Genomic DNA, 8,742 nt, shown 5'->3' on the forward strand with positions numbered 1-8,742 from the left:
TATAGCCTGCCATGCCTACAACTACTGCTGCCTGGCCAGTGAGAGCTGGAGTTACCATGTTTCTTGGGCAAGGTGCAGAGGAGACAAGTGACTGGGGGTGAGGGAAGAGTAGGCACTCCAGGAGGGAGCAGGCAGCACTGAGGAAGAGGGAACTAGGTCCAGCAGGGCAGGCCACTTGCTTACCCACTGCTACTTGCCTCCCTGCTAAGTGGGGGGAACAAATTAAAGAAAACCCTCCAGTAATTGGATTCTGTATATGGAAATGCATAAATTTGTTAATTTTCTAAATTTTCCATGTATACAAGATAATGATTAGGGTGTTACCTTAAATTCAAAGTAGTCTTGGTTTTGAGTAAATACAGTAACTTAACAAGTATGTATGATGCAGTTCTATTTTGTATTATAGATGGGCCTGACTATGGGGTGGCAACAAATTAATACTGCTGGATCACCCTCTGAGATATAAAGTAATCAACTTGTTTTGGAGAATTCACCTGTTCATTGGTTTTCAGAATTATGGAACAGAGAGCCTTTGGGTGCTGACAGACAAGCAGCTCCCCCACTCTAACTCATGGTGCTTTACAGAAAGTGCCAAGAGTTAGAGCGATGCCTCCCTCCTAACCCCTTGACCCAATAGACATTTGCTGCTGGGTTTAGGGGAGGGAGAAAATGAGCCAATCCAGCGGAGGAGCTGCCTACCTGCAGCCTCTCCCCCCTAGCCCCACCTCGGTTCTGATGCTGTCTGCAGGAAGAGAGGGAGCATGAGGGAAGATGAGGGCACTGCAGACTGGGGTTTGCCCAGCCTGAGCTAGAGGGGGTGGGAGGGGCCATGAGGCGGGGGAGTTTCAATCCACCTGCCCTTCTCCAGCTCAGGCTGGGCAAACCCCAGCCTACAGCTCCCTCTCCATCCCCCCTCCCTGCAGACAGCACTAGGGGCAGGGTTTGCAGAAGTTGCATCAATTCCCACCCCACCCCACCCCACCCCACCCCAGTCACATGTTGGGATTGCAGAAGTTGCCTAAGGCGCTCTGCTTTGGAATGCCTTCATCTGATCCCTCATTAGATGAAGGTTAATTTGTCATGCAATCAGCCACTTTTAAAGTGAACATCAACTATGCATGTGTGTCATGGCATGGCTGTACAAGGCTTTCAGGGGGCCAGTCACACAACAGATGTCACTTCCGTCAGCACCCTTTATGTCTGATGTACCTTCAGTTAGGCACCTTGTTTTCTGTTAGTTGCTTTCTCAAGCAAATCCCGGGACGTCATTCTCCCCTTGTACTTGGCCTTGGTGAGGCCGCAGCTGGAGTACTGCGTCCAGTTTTGGGCTCCGCAATTCAAAAAGGATGTGGAGAAGCTTGAGAGAGTCCAGAAAAGAGCCACGCGCATGATCAGAGGGCAGGAAAGCAGACCTTACAACAACAAGCTCAGAGCCATGGGGCTTTTTAGCCTGGAAAAGCACAGGCTCAGGGGTGATCTGATGGCCACCTATAAGTTTATCAGGGGTGACCACCAGGATCTGGGGGAACGTTTGTTCACCAGAGCACCCCAAGGGATGACGAGGTCGAACAGTCATAAACTACTGCGAGACCGTTTCAGGCTGGACATAAGGAAGAATTTCTTTACTGTCCGAGCCCCCAAGGTCTGCAACAGCCTGCCATCGGAGGTGGTTCAAGCACCTACATTGAACACCTTCAAAAGCAAATTGGATGCTTATCTTGCTGGGATCCTATGACCCCAGCTGACTTCCTGCCCTTTGGGCAGGGGGCTGGACTTGATGATCTTCCAAGGTCCCTTTCAGCCCCAATATCTATGAAATCTAAACAAATCAGTTGCAGATGTTTACCCTAAGTCTTCAGTTTCCTGCATAGTACACTGAGGATGACTCTATTTCCCATTCCTTATCTAACTTTAAACAGAATTTTAAAACGTGGTCTTTGTTTCACTAGTTTAAGTCATGGGTTTAAATAATAATCAAATTCATGCTGGGTTTTTTGTAAATCTTAGCAATGAAACAAATACTCAAATTGTACAGCTAAAAATACTCACTGACTTCAGCTCTTAAGAAAGAAATGAATATACTCATAAGTAGCAATTAGACATGCTATGACCTAACTTAGTCATTCTTTTGTAATAGGAAGTGAGTGGTGGTATAGCTGTGATGGTTCAGGAGGTGCATAAGGGACCAAGGTGTTGGGGGTTTCTTTGTGATATACCACCAACTGTATAGTTGGGAAACATGTTGGATGAGCTTTTGGGCACAAATGTTTATACATGTGCTTCAGGACTGGGGAGAAGGAGGGTACTTTAATTTGAGCTGCTCCAAGATCTGCTCTAATTAAAGTGCCCAGAACATCTTGTGTATCAGCTTCCCCATGCTTAAAAATGGTAGTGGGGTGCTTTATCTAAAGCTCATCAAACAAGCTTTATCTAAAGTGCCCCGCCGTCATTTTTAAGTGCAAGCATGCCAATACACAGGACACTGGAGTCTACTGGCGTGCAGTAATTACCATGCTCCAGCAGGCTCAATTAATCAAGCCTGCTCTGATGCTCTGTAATTACAGCATGTTAGAGCAGCCTCGCTGCTCATGTATAAATGCCTGAATTACCTACCCTTCTTTATGCCTCTCCATCGTTTGATATCCTAACCTCCCCATTTATGGAAGTAATAGTTAAAATCACAAATATCCAATAAGAGATTATGTACCTTGGTAGCAATGCATTACCTTCAATAAATTAAGCCATAATGCTTGAACTGACCAGGATCTGGACAGTCTACAGTGTCTTATTGCAGCCACAAAGGAAGAAATAAAGTTTGTACATTGCCATGTAACTCCTCCTTGTTGACTTAGTGGTTGGGACAGTCTTGTAAAAGGCCATAAATTTACCTGTCTGCTCCTTTTTTTCAGGTAGTAGTTCATTCTAGTCAATAGAAAATCTAATAATTAGATTCTGCAATAACCTAATTATTCTAGTGATTCTAATAATCACTTCTGCAAACTGTTGCATAAAGGCACACGCCTGCTTATACAGAGCCACATTGAAGTTAATGATGCTTTGAACAAGAGTTTGCCATGAATGAAACCACCTTGCAGGTTTATGCTCTAACATTTTGTTAATGGTCAAAACTTAGATTTCTGCACACGTGCATACATGCCTCTGCTTACAGAACTTCAAAATTAATGAAAATAAGAAACATGAACTAATCTGTTCAGTCTTGTGCTGCCAAAGGGGCTAAGGAAAATGGTGACAAATTTGTTTTTTGTGGTTTGTAAAGTGGTAAATCCACCATTAAAACAAACCCCTGGATGTTTTTCACTTTGATTTGATGTGAATTCCATTGGACTTTTTCCAAACAATGTAATATATGGCCCTGAGGAGAACAGCAAGAGATATTAGGAACAATTAATTGGGGAAGGGGATAAGAATAGTTTAGTTATACCTCCTTTCTTCAACAAAGGATTAATGTACGTAGGCAATATAAACACAATAGAACCGTGTACGACTTCTTAATGCTCCCAAATAGCTGTGACATGCCGTTCATATCGCTCTAGAATTAATGGTATGAAATACTGAAAACTTTTAAGTTCTCAAATGAGTAATTGCTGCCATGTTTTTGAAACATGGTATTTAGAGACAAGTAACACAAACAAGGTGCTCTCAGGCAAAGATGAGGAAATAATTGCATTTATGGAACTGATTTATTGACTGCTGGCTCTGCCAATGATGTGTAGGCATTGCTGCAAAACTTGATGTACCAAATGTTGTGTTTGGAGGCTTTTAAGACCCAGCTAGACAAAGCCTTGGCTGGGATGATATAGTTCAGGATGGTCCTGCTTTGAGCAGTAGGTTGGACTAGATGACCTCCTAAGGTCCCTTCCAATCCTGATTTTTCTACAATTCTAAGATTTAGCTTAAACAATCATGCAGTCATGTAGCCAGAAAGCTACCTGTTGATTGCATGAGCTTCAAAATTCACCAGTCTCAAGTGCTTACAATCCAAGACTTCTGTTTGTTGTACAAACTGTGAGTAAAAGTCTGCCCCGTTGTCTCTAAGACAACAATTTAAGATTACCGTGTCAATTTAAATGTAGACCCTGCTATCAAACTCTCGAAGGATATATTAAAGCTCATGTCTTAAGAGTGAAGATAGAGGACAGTATTTAGTCCTTACAGTACTAATGAAGACATTTACATAGACCAGGGCTGTCCAACTCTTAAGTGGTCAAGGGCTGCACTAATGTGCCCATAGGTATCACAACTCTTCCCTCCTGCTGCACTGCACACACAGAAATGCCCCTCAACTCCCCCAGTGCACTGTGCCATAGGCTTCCCAGATACTGTGGACTGTGCTTCCCTGCCCTGTGGGGCAAGAGGATGATATAAAGCTGAGGGAGGGAGGGAGGGAGGGGGAGTGAAGAGAGCCTGGCTTTAGTAGCAGCCACAGAAGTGGGGGAGCAGTGGAGAGATAAGGCCTAGGGGTTCATATGCGGTCCCTAAGGCCACCGTATGGACAGCCCTGACATAGCATTTGCTATGCTATGCTAAAAGTTTGTCTACCTTCCTCAAAGTTGAAGTCAAACAATTACTGGAAGCCGAAGCCTATGCTGGACTACTGAAAACTCAATATTTTGCTTTCAACTCCGACACTACTGAGTGATTCCAAGGCATCCTACTCTCGAACAAGAAACTTCATTTCCAAGGAAAGATTTTGTTGTTTCTTACCTCTCCCTAGGTCAGCTGCTGCTTCATTGTGCAGCTTAGCTCTTTATAAACCCAGATTTCTCCCGAGTTGACTGTTCTCAGTTGTGTGCTTCTATATGGCAGACTGCCAGAGAGATCCATGTCTGAGTTTTCCAAAGGGACAAGTGATTTGGAGTGCCTCAATTTGTGCGCGCCCAGAAAGACCTTACTTTGTGCAAATTGACACACAATCATAGGTGACTAGTGAACATTTAGGCTTCTGTTCTTTAAAGGCTTGTCTTTATTCACATTATACAGACAGTGTATCTGCCCTGAAGAGTGCAGTCAGTGCTTTTTTATTCCTAGAAGGCATAGCTAAGTTGAAAGTGGAGAAGCGTATTGCCTCAATGAAAGTTCCCGAATGCATCACGTTTCACGGTAACTTATATCAAAGTAGGTTTTAAACTACAGAATACATCGCTGACCTCATCAGCAGCAGAGTTTAGTCTAATGCAGATTATCAGAAAATCCCACCTATCTGTGACAGATGAAGAAAGAAATTGTGTTTGCTTCTTAGCTAAGCCACCTAGAGAACAAAGACTGAGACAGGAAATTAGATTAGGCAACCTGCCTTCAGTTTCTAGCTGTGCCACAGATTTTCTTTGAGCTTAGGCAAGTCACTTAAAATCTCTACCTTTTGCTTCCATCTGTAGTGTATAATTGAACCCCTGCGAAGCTTCAGAAAGTACAAAGTTAATGTCATAATGTTAACCACGGAGGGCTAGGTTCTCAAAAGGAACTCTGGGGGGTGCAGCTACACATGCAGTTACAGCACATGAATAAATGCTGTTTGAACGTGCACCCAGGAGCAATAAGCTCCACAGTTTATTCATACACAGCACATTGAGCCAGGGCAAAGCAGCCCAACCTGACAGGACCCAGGGATCATCCTGCCAGCCTGGGGCTGCTCCCCCCAGCTCAGCATGCTGCAGAAGGGCTGACTGGGGCACAAGGGTGCTTCAACATGGGGCTAGCCAGCAGGCATCCCCCACACTGAAGCACCCTCATGTCCCAGCCAGCCCCTCCAGCATCTGCACATGTGCTTTTAGTTTTCAACCTTTTTAGACTTGTGGCAACCCTATATAAAAAACTTTTCTAAATTTAATAGCACTCCATTTAAAAAATAAATGTATTACTGTGTTTTCAAAAAAATAACTGGAAACTTAAACAAATTGGAAAAACATGCAGAATGAATAACCATATTATAATGTAACTGAGACTATTAAGCCTGGTAGTTCTTGCAAATATCTTGAATTTGTGGCTGAATTCAAAAAAGGCTCCTCCCATTTCCTGTTCCACTGACAGAAGACTTTCTCTTTCTGTGTTGGTTAAAACAGAGAAACTCAATTTGCATAAATACAGCATTGAAAATTAAGCAAGATTTTTACAGCTTTGTTTGAAACGTTGGAATATTGCTTGGTGAGCTGAACCCAGAAGTTAACCAAAGGTACCTTGTCATGTCTCAGTTCTAGGATCTAAAAATCACTCCACATATCAGCAAATTCTTCCTGAACCTAAGCTTGATGCAGGCAGAAGCACCCCCTCTTGCCACAGCCTGCAAACCTAGAATTTACTAGGTGTGCAGTGAGAGAGAGCCAACTGGGTGTGCTCACCAGATGATGGCGCAGCAGCCTGGAAATAAAACTCTCTCACTCTGGATTTATCTCCACGCTGCCACTAAGAGAAAACCACTGCTCTAAGCACAAGGGTAAGAATGATAAGCAGGTTCAGGGAATGTCAAAGTATTGCAATTAATGAGAGTGGCGCTATGTGCTGACCAATTAATACCAAGCCACTTTCATCAGAAGCAGGACTGAGGAGTGAAGGATTTAATTGTCTCACTTGCACTCTTTGTCATGTTTATATGCTTATTGCAGCCAGTATACATCCACACCATCTCTCTTATGCAATAAAGTTTCTCAGGCTAGCCCATTGCAATCACCTGTTGACACTGTCCCCTGGCACCTGTTTCCATGGGATGCATACAGAGCTGGACCAAGAAAAGGTTGCAGCAGGAAGGGATGTTTCTGCTTATATTAAGTTTTTCCCCAAGCGTGTCTCCTGGTGTTTTCCAGAGTGTTTCTGGGTTCCCATCCCCAAAGCAACTGGCTGTGGCTTAGTCCCTAATACCACCCCATCGTTTCCTCACTTGTCTAGCTCTCCCTCTCTCTCAAGAACAAACTTGTAACAAAATTCTCCATCCAACTAACCGAAGGGAGGCAGGAGTACAATCTTCTGCCACAGCTGCTTCCTGGTTTTGCCCCACATGCATCTGGTGGAACCAGATGTATGTACAGGGCAGTTTTTCTTGCTTACAGCAGTGGCAGTTTGCTCTAACTCCATGAATCTTGCATTCCTTGCCTCAGTCACTTAGCTTCAATGGGTAGACAAAGCCAGAATGAAGAGGTGTTCTCTATAGTACAGTAGTTAATATACTACACTCTCCTTGGTTTCCTCAAGCTGTGATGCGACTTGTCTACAGATAGAAAGGTTCTGGACATAACTTCTTAGGGCGAGTACACACATGCAAGCACATGCATTTGCAATAGCTCAAATAGAAGTGGTGCAAATTTGAGCCGGGGCTTTTTGCTTTAGCGCACGTGCCGAGACATGCATTTTGTTGTGGAGCAAATTGTGCCACTTGGGGCAAAATAAACCTACCTGGTTTCTCCCACATATGCAGCCAGGGGGCACTAGAGCCTGGCCCCAGCAGTATAAAAACCTGCCCTGGCCAGCAGCTCAGGACTACCTGCCTTCAGGAGCTTCGGAGGCCCAGCCACTTGGTATCTGGGGACACTAGCCCCTTGCTTAAGCTAGACTGCTGAAGCAACATCCTAAATTTACTTTTCAAACTACCCCAAAATCCACATTCTTCCACAATTAGAACAAAAGCGAGCGAGAGAGAGGGGGACTGATCAGATGGGCAATGTTTTATTGCTATATTTACAATGTTAAAGCAATTTGGAAGCCTACCAGTGTCTCTAGCATCATAATAAAATAAATCCTAAATATCTATATATTTTAATGTTTGCTTTTGCTTTCCTTATCACATGGTGAGTGTGAGATGTGGGGTTTGCAGGATGGGGGTGGGAGGAATATGGGTCAGTGTGTGGGTAGGTGTGGGGTCTGCTTAGGAGGGGTGGGTCCCCTGTCCCCCACAGGGCAGAGCCCCCCCATACAGCACATGGACTGCCCTGCCTGCAGGGTCCCAGCACCCGCCCCAGGGGCTACAGCCTCTCCCAGCCCCCGCTGGTCTCCAGCCCCTGCTGGTTAGGCTGGAGAAGAGCAGGAGAATGAGCAGGAGGCTGGAGACAGCAGAGGAAGCAGTCTCCTGCTCATCTCCAGTCTCCTGCTTGTTCCCCTGCTCATCCCAAGCCTCAGGAGGCTAGAGACAAGCAAGGGAATGAGCAGGAGGCTGGAGACGAGCAGGGGAACGTCTTCAGCTCATCTCCAGCCCCCTGCTCATTCTCCTGCTCTGTCCCCAGTCCTCTGGAGGCTGGAGATGAGCAATCTGGAGGCTGGAGACAATTCAGGGACTCTCCCAATTGGCTCCAGGCTCCTGATCACTCCCCCTTTCAGCTCCTGCCCCCCCCCCCAGTTGCTCTCCCACCTTGCTCCAGCATCTCACACTACCCACAGCTTACCAGCAGCAGCTGTTGGGGCCACTCAGGGCCTCATAGCACAGCCCCCTCACATGGCAGGGAGCAGGAGGGCTCGCTCTGGCCGCCTGACACCCACACTGCAGCTGTTACATTGTGCAGGTGTGGCCCAACTCAGCAGGGGGCCGCACGCTGTCTGGAACCTCGTGGGTGCTGTGGCTGTCACCCAGGTTTCAGCAGTGCTAAGCCTGAGTTGCCCAGAGGTCTGAGACAGAGCAGAGCACCCTACCAAGCTGAGCTGCACCGTGCAATGTGGCAGCACGGGTGTCAGGCAGCTCGGGCCAAGCCCTGCTTCCCCCCTACGCCTGCAGTGGGCTGGTGGCATGCTGCTGAGTGGGGG

This window comes from Gavialis gangeticus, unplaced genomic scaffold, assembly GCF_001723915.1.
Source record: "Gavialis gangeticus isolate Ggan-Ray unplaced genomic scaffold, GavGan_comp1, whole genome shotgun sequence".
Classification (NCBI taxonomy): Eukaryota; Metazoa; Chordata; order Crocodylia; family Gavialidae; genus Gavialis; species Gavialis gangeticus.